This window comes from Pristiophorus japonicus, chromosome 23, assembly GCF_044704955.1.
Source record: "Pristiophorus japonicus isolate sPriJap1 chromosome 23, sPriJap1.hap1, whole genome shotgun sequence".
Classification (NCBI taxonomy): Eukaryota; Metazoa; Chordata; class Chondrichthyes; family Pristiophoridae; genus Pristiophorus; species Pristiophorus japonicus.
In genome coordinates this window covers 65478998-65491866 of record NC_091999.1, presented here as the reverse complement: position 1 = coordinate 65491866, position 12869 = coordinate 65478998, and positions in this window count along the sequence as shown.

Genomic DNA, 12869 nt, shown 5'->3' with positions numbered 1-12869 from the left:
ATTTACAATCTATGTTAACGACTTGGAAGTAAGGACCGAGTGTAACATAGCCAAGTTTGCTGACGATACAAAGATGGAAAAGCATGAGGAAAATCAATGCGTGAGGACACAACAAATCTTCAAAAGGACATAGGCAGGCGAAGTTAGAGGATAAAGATTTGGCAGTCGGTGTAAAATGTTGGAAAATGTGAGGTTATGCACCTTGACAGAAAAAAATCAAAGAACTAATTATTATTTAAATGGAGAAAAATTGGAAAGTGCTGCAGTACAGCGGGACATGGGGGTACATGTGCTTGAAACACAAAAGTTAAGTATCAAGGTAAAGCAAGTGATCAGCAAGGCCAATGGTATATTGGTCGTTATTGCAAAGGGGATGGATTATAAAAGCAGGGAAGTCTTGCTACAGTTATGCAGGGTATTGTTGAGGCCACACCTCGAATATTTAGTCCAGTTTTGATTTCCATATTTATGAAAGGATATACTTGCTTTGGAGGCAGTTCAGAGAAGGTTCATTGAATTCCGGAGATGAGGGGGTTGACATATGTGGAAAGGTTAAGTGAGACTTGGCGTTTATAATCATTGGAATTGCGAAGAATGAGAGATGATCTCATGGAAATGTATAAGATTATGAGGGGGCTTGCCAAGGTGGTTGCAGCGAGGACGTTTCCACTGATGTGGGAGACCAGAACTCGGGGGCATGAAATTAGAATAAGGGGCCGCCCAATTAAAACTGAGATGAGAAGGAATTTCTTCTCTCAGAGGATTGTAAATCTATGGCATTCGCTGCCTCAGAGATTTGTGTAAACTGGTTCATTGAATAAATTTGAGGCAGAGATAGACAATTTCTTAACTGATAAGGGATTAAAGGGTTAAAGTGAGCGGGCAGGCAAGTTGATCCGAGTCGATGATAACATCAGCCATCATCGTATTTAATGGCGGTGCAGACTCGAGGTCCGTATGGCCGACTCCTGCTCCTTTTTCTTATGTAGTTATGTTCCCCTCCCTCTCCTCCCCATAAGTGCTGATACCAGCTGGATTCAGTTCCATTCCTTGGTTCCCCTACCCGACCCCACTGAAGGCACTGAATCTGCCTGGGTCCAGTTCTACACTCACTGGTTCCCCTCTCCTGAAGGTGCTGCCTCTGGCTAGATTCACTTCTACACTCACTGGTTCACCTCCCCTGAAGGTGCTGAATCTGGCTGGGTTCCGTTGCACACTCGCTGGTTCACCTCAACTGAAGGTGCTGACTCTGGCTGGGTTCAGTTGTTCACTCACTGGTCCCCCTTCCCTGAAGGGACTGACTCTGGCTGGGTTCAGTTCCACACTCACAGGTTCCCCTCCACTGATTGTGCTGACTCTGCCTGGGTTCAGTTCTACACTCACTGGTTCTCCTGCCCTAAAGGTGCTGTCTCAGGCTGGGTTCAATGCCAGACACTGAGAGCGTTCACTTCGTCACTGCACCAACATGGCCGCGCATGCACAGTGATACTCACTGAATCAAGATGACGGAGCGTTGACCCTACCTTCCTGCACGAAGATGGCCGTCGTTAGTCATGGCCTGTGACTGGGAGAAAGCAGCGAAGCTGCAACCACCGATATTGCATTTCGTTTGCCGGGCACGCAGCAGGCACCGGTTCTGTATGAAGCCTGGCAAGCTCCCCGCTGGTCTGTTTCTCCCCTCCACAGAAAAGGAAACTTCTGTGGAGTCTGTCAATGACGTCTCTTCGCTGCCATAACACGCACCATGCATGCCCCAAATGCAGCCAGGTACCGCGCCTGTGCACTGAGCTCCTGTACTCTGGGTGAAGCACATTCTCCCCCGCGGTGCACGTTGGATACATAAGACCATGAGAAATAGGAGCTGGAGTGTGCCACCCGGACCCCCACTGAGCCTGCACCCAATTCGATATGATCATGGGTGGTCTGACCATAGACTCAGCTCCACTTCCCTGCCCGCTCCCCAAAAACATCTATTCCATTATTGCTCAAAATCTGTCTATCTCCGCCTCAAATATATTCAATGTCCCAGCCTCCACTGCTCTCTGGGGCAGAGAATTCCACAAATTTACAACCATCAGAGAAGAAATATCTCCTCATCTCAGTTTTCAATGGGCGAGGAGAAAGGCTGCATTTGTAAAGAGAACAGGATATAACGGGATTGCTTTGGACACTGAACCATATTCATTCTGGGAGCACTTGTTTGTTTGCGATGATCTTAATTACACCTATAGCTGAGCTGGAGATTAGTATTGCGTATAAATGATGAATAAGTTATCTTTGTTTCAAACAATGTGTCAAATATTTCATTGCCCCATGATCAGAGGAGACTAATTGATGTTCTGTTACCGACTGTTCCATTTTAGTGCTTTTTCTTATTCTAACTTATCTCATTTCTCAACTAGTTCGCTTCTATCAAACCCCAAACTTGTTCCAGTTGATTATATGTGTTTTGGCTGTTGTACACTTAACTGCAGTGTCTCACTTTAAACTCAGCTGAAATCCTTTGAACCACACCTTTATTGAACTGTCTTGCAGAAGATATGAAATCCGTTACTTGGTGTAACGTGTTTTTGGAAGCAATTGAATTTTAAAAACTCATCCACACCTTTTGCATGCGATAACCTGTGAAATATTCTGATATTTGTAATTGTCATTGCCACTCTCTCCGTTCCCTAATCACCGACTCCATCCCACCCCCCAACTTCTGTCTGAGCATAAACCAGATTGTTCGCAACCTTGGTGTCACACTTAACCCTGAAATATGTTTTTGACCACATATCCACAGTATAACTAAAACTGCCTAATTTCACCTCTGTAACATCGCCCAACTCCGCTATAGCCTCAGCTCATCCGCTGCGTAAGCCCTCATGCATGACTTTGTTCCTTCTGGACTTGACTATTCCAATGCACTTCTCCTACTTTTTACCCTACATAAACTAGAGTTGATGCAAAATTCGGCTGCACGTGCCCTAACTCTCAGCACGTCCAGCTGACCTCCCGACACTGTGCTCGCTGACGTACTTTGGCTTCTGGCTAACCAAAGCCTTGATTTCAAAATTCTAATTCTGAGCGATTTGTACACACATACCCGCAGGTCTCACTGTTCATGCACCCACTTTAGGATTGTACCCATTACGTTATAGTGCCTCTCTAATGATATTTATCAACTCAGATTCACGACCTCATTTATTTCTTCCTCCTAGCCCCTCAACTTAATGTGGCAGCATAATGTTGGCGAGTGGTAATTGATTGCCCAGGGAACCAACAGGAAGATATCTCAGAGGCCGGAGGGCCAACAGAGCAGCGTATTCTGCAAACAATCGCGGTGCTTGAGCGGTGGATCCTGTGTTGTATTGTCAGATGAGTCTGCGTGAACCCCTCTTAAACCATTCATCTTTTAAAATTTAAATCGAGATTTATTTTGTCAACAAAACAGTTGAACATTTGTCAGTATTTTATTTTCCTGGAGTTCCTATTATGAGTGTCAGACACTTCAGTGCCAAGTGTCTAGGTGTTAAAAGGTCATTCATGTCCCTCTTTCCATTTCGCTGTTAGTTAAAGGGACAGAGATTGATTTCCCCTCATTATGCATTTGTAGTAGTTAAAGTAACATCCTTGCTGTTAGTAGAGTGTCACATTCGATGCTGGGTGAGATGGCTGGTGGCATCAGCCTTTAAAATACACATTCCCTTGTTCAAATGTCTCCTGAGTCTCGCCCTTCACTATCTCTGTAACCTCCTCCAGCCCACCAACTCTCTTAATAGTTTGTTTTCGTTGCAACAGAGGAGGCTGAGGGCAGACGTTAATTAGGTGTATAAAAATATGAGGGGCCTGGATAGAGTGGATATGAAGGACCTATTTCACTTCATAGAGGGGTCAGCAACCAGCAGAACGTTTTAACCAATATGTAGCAAGCCCAACAAGAGAGGGGGAAGTTCTGGACTTAGTATTCGGGACTGAAGCTGGGCAGGTGGAAGGGATATCAGCGGGACAGGATTTTGGTGCTAGTGATCGTAATTCAGTTACATTTAGGGTAGCTATTGTAAAGGACAAAGATAGACCAGGATAAAAGTTCTCAATTGAGAAAAAAACAATTTTACGAAGCTAAGTTGTAATTTAGCCAAAGTGCACTGGAAATAGCGATTTGCAATGGTGAGATATTGGGAAATGTTGGTGTTCACAGAGACCTTGGTGTCCTTGTAAGAATCACTGAAAGTTAATATGCAGGCACAGCAAGCAATTAAGAAAGCCAATGGCATGTCGGCCTTCATTACAAGAGGATTCGAGGATAATAGTAAACATAAGAACATAAGAAATAGGAACAGGAGTAGGCCATACGGTCCGTCGAGCCTGCTCCGCCATTCAATAAGATCATGGCAGCTCTGATCATGGACTCGACTCCATTTACCCGCCCACTCCCCATAACCCTTTATCCCCTTATCATTTAAGAAACTATTTCTGTCTTAAATGTATTCAATGTCCCAGCTTCCACAGCTCTCTGAGGCAGCGAGTCCCACCGATTTACAACCCTCTGAGAGAAGAAATTCCTCCTCATCTGTTTTAAATGAGCGGCCTCTTCTTCTAAGATTATGGCCTCTTGTTCGACTCTCACCCATCAGTGCAAACATCGGCTCTGCATTCACCTTGTAAGCCCCCTCATAAACTTGTACGTTTCTATCAGATCACCTCTCATTCTTCTGGATTCCAATGAGTAGAGACCCAAACTACTCAATCTTTCCTCATAAGTCAACCACCTCATCCCTTATATCAACTTCGTGAACGTTCTCTGAGCTACCTGAAAAGCAATTAAAAGCAATTATATCCTTTTGTAAATATGGAAACCAAAACTGCATGCAATTTTTTAGAATTGACCTCAACAAAACTTTATATAGCTGCAGCAGGACTTCCCCGATTTTATACTCCATCCCCTTTGCAATAAAGTTCAAGATACCATTGGCCTTCCTGATCACTTGCTGTACCTGCATACAATCCTTTTGTGTTTCATGCACAAGTAACCCAAGATCCTGCTGTACTGCGGCACTTTTTGCAATCTTTCTCCATTTAAATAATAACCTGCTCTTGGAAGTTTTACTGCAATTATATAGGACCCTGGTGAGAATACACCTAGAGTATTGTGCACAGTTTTGGCTGCTTACAAAAGGAAGGATGTACTTGCCATTGAGGATGGCAACGAAGGTTCACCAGACTGATTCCTGGGATAGAGGGATTGTCCTGTGAGGAGAGATTGACTAGACTAGGCATATATTCTCTACAATTTAGAAGAATGAGAGGTGATCTCATTTTAAAACATACAAAATTCTTACAGGGCTTGACAGGGTAGATCAGGGGTGTCAAACATAAGATCAGTGAGCAGGACACGGCCCCCCATGCCTTTTCCTCCGGCCCGCCACATATTTTCATTTATATGACCCCTCCCACCCGATATTTTGCTTGCTAACTGGAACACAACCTGAATTTTACGGCCGTCAAGGAACAGGAGGGAGGCGGCGGAGGCACGGGAACCGTCAGTTGGAGTCCAAAGGGAGCAATTCTGGGACAACGAGGGCACTCACATGGACTGTCAATGGGAGATAAGCTTTGAGTGAGGCAGTGTGTAGATAAATACCAAGAGAGACGGGGAGGAGTGTCGCTGGAACTCCAGGTGATTTAACAGATGATGAGAGTTAGTGCAGGGTAGATAGTGTGGGTGTTGTGTTGCTGAACTTCACCCCGCCGCCTCCCCGCACCTTGGCCCCAGCTAAGCACTGATTTTAAAATTCTCAGCCTCGTGTTCAAATCCCTCGATGACCGCGCCCCTCTCTATTTCTCTCCTCCTCCAGCACCTACACACTCCCTATCTCTGTAAACTCCGCCAGCTCTACACCCCTCCATATATCTATAATTTCCTAGAGCTCCTGCACCTCTCCTTATTTCGCTAACCTTGTTAGGGTTAACTTCAAATCACCACTCGGACGCTGTTAGCCTTAAAGTTAATGCAGGTTTTATTAATACAAGCCGGCAGGGGAGGTATCCTTGAAGGAATGCTCGAAGATACTGCCAGAGACATCCTACTTTGTATAGTTTCAGATTATAGCATTATGTAATTGCGCAAGTTACAATTCATACATGCTGATTGATTAATACATGATTGATTGATATTGCGATTCCTCCAACCTGGCTTCTGTATGCCTTAATTGGTAATTCCAAATAAATGGTGTTATGATTCTTTTTATTATATCTTATCGTGTTATACCATTAAAATCCTATGTTATCTGTGTCCATGCCCAGCTCCCAAGGCCTTTGGTCTATGAATTGGATCATCTGCTGCTCTGCCGAAGGCATCCCACACATGCTTCCCACAGTCTGAAAAACAGGCTGTGAGTTGCATTTTAAAAACCTGTTCACTCCATTTTAAAACATCGCAATTATTATTATTAATTATAATTCCAATTTGCAATCTGTCCTTTCAGTCCCTTCTCTTGGTCCCTGATTAATTCTAAATAATCAGCTGACAAGATATATGTTCTGAGCCATCTGCTGGAAATGGTGATACCAATTCCATATCCCTGGGATCGCTCTTAGTTCCACCTTTTGCGGAGTCTTTACATACTACCCCTGACCATTTCCCTGGGATATTGGCACGCCACTTATATTTCTTTTTGTACGTACAGTGCATAAGCTCGGGGATCCTGGTTGTTTGCCTAACGCGTTACAAAGTCATTCGCCTTCCTATCATGCCTGCATCACATAGTTAACAAGGCTGTTTTCTATTCAGCTAGAAGCATGTAGTTGTTTATCGCTCTGAACTTACACATCAGATATAGTTGCCTCATGATACATATCCACAAATCTACCATTATTGGCAGAATTGAATGCCATATCAATTTGAGGACGGCGTAGGCTTTAGGTGACCAGCCCTTAAAAATATCTCACCATGAACAACAATTTTCCTTTTCCTGCCTTATCCTGTCCTGATTCCTATGTCTCCCGCCTCGGTTTCGTTGATCAGGCGCTAAGATTGGGGCACTCACGACTCACATCAGGTATTCATGCCGTCGTTTTGGTTGATTAACCCTCTTTGGATCTAGCAAAGGCTTTCTGCTTTCTTGATTATGGACCTTGGCCAACCTCTTCTTTCTGCGTCGTTTGTATCTGCCTGCACAATCTCACAGGAGCATCAACAGCACTTTCAGCTGCACCAGGACTAACACATGGGATATAATTCTAATCCCTATCTTGTAAATTTGCTCGGCTAACCCTCGCCTGTCTTTGCACTTGTTACATAACATTACCAACCAACTCAAGGCTATTTCTATCTGTAGTGCCACTAGTTTATGTGTAAGGATCCTTATCCATGGATGTATAATCTCAAGTACCAAGAGGGGGGCGGGTTTTTCAGGTTATCCTGTATTCACTGTCCAGTTATTTTGCTTTATCCTTCAGCTCTTAATATATTTTACTGTTATGTCTTGAGCTGAGTTATATCTTCATGTAAGGGGGAATTGATTGTGCTTGCTCTTCCATGTAAACATCAATATCTTGATTAATCTCATCGCTTATATTTCACGTCATTGTCTTCCTGGCATGTCATGTGTGCTCTTCCCACTGTCACCGACAGTCTTGGAATAACGTAAGTTATCAGACTAGTTACCACACAATATTATCCTCGCCCTTGGTAGGTGTAATGTGTGGGTTCGATTCGGACAGGGTTTATTTCAATGGACACATCCTTCCGTAGTATTGTCAAACCCGCAGCTATCCTTGCTCCCATCTCCCACTGTGAGGGCCTCTGGTTAGGCTTCCTTTTTTCCGGGACACGGATAAAGATATTCCCCTAATATGTCCATTCTTTTTGATCTCACACTTGTCCATCGGTGATGCACTCTTCCCCATATATTATGTTTGTTTCCCCTCACATCCTCCTGTAACCGCAAAAAGCTTGTCATTCCTTTCAAAAAGGGCCACATTACCGCAAAAGTCTAAAGGGACAAAGTGTGTTATAAAGACAAGCCTGAAGGCACTATGCCTCAATGCGAGGAATTAACTGCACAGGCAGCAATTAATGAATATGATATAAATGGAACCACGGAGATATGGCTGTCCTAAGTCTGTGTCCCCTGGGTCTGGACTTCCCCAACATCGGGAACAAGCTATCCGCATTTAACCTGCCCCGTCTCGCCAGAATCTTTATGTTTTAATGAAATCCCCTCTCATCCTTCTAAACTCCAATGTATAAAAACTCAGTTAATCTAATATCCCCTCAAATGACAGTCCAGCCATCCCGGGAATCAGCCTGGTGAATCTTCGCTGCAGTCCTTCAATAGCAAGAACGTCCTTTATTAGATTAGGAGACCAAAACTGAACACAATATTCCAGGTGAGGCCTCATCAAGGCCCTGAACAACTGCAGTAAGAATCTGTTGAATCTGCACTTTACTGTAAATCTATGACATTCTGAACCGATAAAGAAATGGAACTGAGAAGTGTATATGTATCTTGCAGTCTCTGCCTCACCTCTACCTCTGTCTCTTTAGAGATCTTTGCATGTGTTTACGTGCTGGAGTCTTTGTTTCCCTCACTCTGGCTCTCTCTGACTCACTCTGTCTCTCCCTGTTTCTCTTTTTGTCTCTGTCTCTCAATCTGCCCCTGTCCTTCTCACAGTGTCCAGTTCTGTTGCAATGGGATTCTCTCAGTCTCTCTGTCTGGCTGTCCCTCTCTTTCACATCATCACTGTCTGTCTATGTCTCTGCCTGTCTGTCTCTCTTTGCCTGTCTCTGTTAGATCCTGTCCCTAACCTGTTGAGTATTTCCATAATTTTCTATTTTTATCTCTGTCTCTCTCTTATCATCTCTCTCACTATCTCGCTCTCTCTTTGCCGCTCTCTTTGTCCATGTCTTTGTCTTTGACTCTGGCTTTCCATCACCATTTGCCTCCCTCTCTTTATGGAGCACACACACACATCTCTGTGTATGTGTATGTTTGAGTATTTGTCTCACTCAGTCTGCCTATCCCTCTCAATTTCACACTCGCTCTCTCTCTATTTCTCTCGCTCACTGTCTGTCTCTCCCTGTTTCTCTGTTTGTGTCTGCCTCTCAATGTGTCTGTCTCTTTCTCATGGTGTCCAGTTCTTTGCACAGCTCGATTCCTGCTGTCTCAAAATCTACACCCGTCAGTCCCTCGTTCGTGTAGTCGTGAGTATCCCCGCCTGTCACGCGGGAAGAAGAATTTTCGAAATGTAGAATTGTACTTCTGTTATTCTGTATAGATTCATGTTAAAAGTTCCAGAGCAACAGAGAAGCGTAAAAATACAGCAAGTGGAGATTGGCTCTTCCAATTTTTTAGGAAACGGAGACTTTTTCAGGACTCTGTGGCGTTCTGATGCAGAGATGGATGATTGAGTTTTATCTGAGTAAAATTTAAAGAGGCAGGAATCTAGTAGTTATAGCCTAGTGTTAAAGACGATGTGCTGGAAATCCATTGCGGTTTTCCCGTGCAGGTTAGAATCCTGCTGACTAACGATTTCAGCAATTTTCATTCCATTTCACAATTTAGCCAGATCCCTGCAGAACTGATCCTGAGTTTGGTGGAATAACGTCCCACACCTTTCAACACTGATATTTTATTCTCATTTTCATTAATCTGCAATATTCACGATACGTCCGGATAGAAAAACGCAAAAATCGGCCAAATTAGCGAAAGTGATTCAGCTTGTCTATCCATTTACATGTCGATGTCACTCTGTGCATGTCTGTTGGTGCGAGTATATTTTTGGTTATGTAGGTGTGTGTCTCTGTGTCTGTCTATCTGTATGTATGTCTTTGTGTATGTGCAACTGTCTATGGATATCATCACCATGAATCTGGTATGCCCTGGAACTTTTTCAAAAGCGTTGAGGAAATAAGACGGTTCTGACATTTGATATCGGCTTTGGTTCAGCAGCAGCATTTCCGACTTCAAGTCCCACCCCAGATACTTGAGCATATAATCTTGGCTGGCACTCATGTGCAGTTCTTGGGGAATTTTGCATTGTTGAAGCTGTTGACTTTCGGATGAAATATTAAATTGAAGCACCGTCTGCTCTCTCAGGTGAATGTGAACGTTCCCACTGCATTACTCCATAAAGAGTAGTGAGTTGCCCCCGTGTCACTTTTATATAAATATTCTGAAGTGCTCACTGAAAACCTGTGTGTATGCGTGTGTCTGTGAGGGAGGAACTTAAGCCCAGATTCTCACAGAGAGAGAATGTGAAGGTTCACAAATCCAGAATGGCCGAGTGTAGAAGTCGCTGCATTTAAGATCTAATGGGTTTAAACCCGCGTGGGTTGGAACCCCACCTCTGGTAACTCTTGAATTTAACACCGATTTGCTCCCATCCTTCTCAGTGTTACCCGAATGCCTTCTGTTGAATCTGTAACTCTGTCGCACTCTCAACTGACAAAGAAATGGGATTGTGAAATGTATCTGTGCCTCTCACTCTCTGTCTTTAGAGAGCTCTGTATATCTTTATGTGTTTGAGTCTCTGTCTATCTCTGACTCACTCTGTCTGAGGACCTACAAGCTGAATTCAGTGAGCTCGGAGTTAAAATGAAAAGTATGACCTCAAAGGTCGCAAACTCAGGATTGCTACCAATGCCACCTGCTAGTCGGAGTAGGAATCACAAGATAGCTCTGATGAATACGTGGCTTGAAGTGTGGTGCAAATGGGAGCGATTCAATTTCCTGGGACTTTGGAACCGGTTCTGTGAGAGGTGGGATCAGTACTCAACAGGACGGTCTGCACCTGGGCAGGACCAGAACCAATGTCCAAGGGAGAGTGTTTGCTCGTGTTGTTGGGGAGTGTTTAAAGTAATATGGCACGGCGACGGGAGAGAGAGGGAATTCGATTGGGCGCATAAGCGAAAGAATAAAAGTAAAGGTGGATGGCAGAGAAAGCCAGGGCAAAAATCAAATCCAATTGCAGCCAAATTCTAAAGGGTCAAAGTGAGTTAAAAGATTAAGCCTGAAGGTTTTGTGCCTCAGTGCGAGGAGTATTCGTAATAAGACGGACGAATTAATTGCACAAACAGCAATTAATGAATATGATATAATTGGCATCATGGAGACAAGGCTGTATGGTGACCAAGGATGGGAATTCAACATTCAGGAAGCATTTACAGAAATGATAAGGTGGTAGGGTAGCGTTTCTGATTAAAGAGGAAATTAAGGCAATAGTAAGGAACGATATTAGCTTGGATGATGTGGAACATGTATGGTTGGAGCTGCGGAATTCTAAAGTGAAGAAAACGCTAGAGTTGAGTACAGGTCAGCAAATTGTAGTAGTGAGACTGAGGACAGCTTCAAACAAGAAATTAGGGATGCGTGCCTTAAAGATACAGCAGTTATCAAGGGCGACTTTAATCTGCATGTATTTTGGGATGACCAAACAGGTAGCCTTACGGTGGAGGAGGATTTTCTCGAACGTATTCGGGATGGTTTTCTCGACCAATATGTCGAGGGACCATCTCGAGAATTGGCCATCCTAGACTGGGTGATGTCTAATGAGAAAGGACTAATTAGCAATCTTGTTGTGCGAGGCCCCGTTTGGGGAAGAATGACCATAATGAAGTAGAATTCTTTATTAAGGTGGCGAGTGACACAGATAATTCAGGGACGAGGGTCCTGAACTTAAGGAAAGATACCTTCGATGATATGAGACGTTAATTGGCTGGAATAGACTGGCGAATGATACTTAAAGAGTTGAAGGTGAATAGGAAATGGCAGACCTTTAATGACCACGCAGATGAATTTCAACAATTTCACATCCCTATCTGGAGTAAAAATAAAACGGGGAAGGTGGCTCAACCGTGGTTAACACGGGAAATTAAGGATAGTGTTAATTCCAAGGAAGAGGAATATGAATTGGCCAGAAAAAGCAGCAAACCTGAGGACTGGGAGATATTTAGATTTCAACAGAGGAGGACAAAGGGTTTAATTAGAATGGGGAAAATAGAATACGAGAAGAATCTTGTTGGGAACGTAAAAACTGACTGCAAAAGATTCGATAGATATGTGAAGAGAAAAAGATTAGTGAAGACAAATGTAGGTCCCTTGCAGTCAGATTCAGGTGAATTTATAATGGGGAACAAAGAAGTGGTAGACCATTTGAACAATTACTTTGGTTCTGTCTTCACGAAGGAAGACACGCATAACCTTCAGGAAATACTAGGGCACCGAGGATCTAGCGAGAAGGAAGGACTGAAGGAAATCCTTTCTAGTCAGGTAATTGTGTTAGGGAAATTGATGGATTGAAGACCGATAACTCCCCGTGCCCTGATAGTCTGCATTGCAAAGTACTTAAGGAAGTGGCCCCAGAAATAGCGGGTGCATTGGTGATCATTTTCCAACAGTCTATCGACTCTAGATCAGTTCAGGCCAGCAAGGTCATGATCTGGCAGGTAATTCTTTGAGTAGACAGGCCAGGAATGTCACTGATCTGGGCACGTGTAAAGCCGCCTGTGAGCAGAAGGAACCAGTAATGACGATCCCTACAACCCAACGGATAATAACGAGTAAAATAATTCTGAATCGCACTTTGTAAATAGCTGCTCGAATACTGACTTTGTTAAGTCTCGGCTATGCATAAATAACATTTTAACTAGTACCAATATGGATTGACCGTCGAAAAATTGAACAGTCGAAAGGGACTTTCATGTAATCCTGCAACTGTTATACATAAGAACATGAGAATTAGGAACAGGAGTAGGCCATCTAGCCCCTCGAGCCTGCTCCGCCATTCAACAAGAACATGGCTGATATGGCCGTGGACTCAGCTCCACTTACCCACCATCTCCCCATAATCCTTAATTCCCTTATTGGTTAAAAATCTATCTA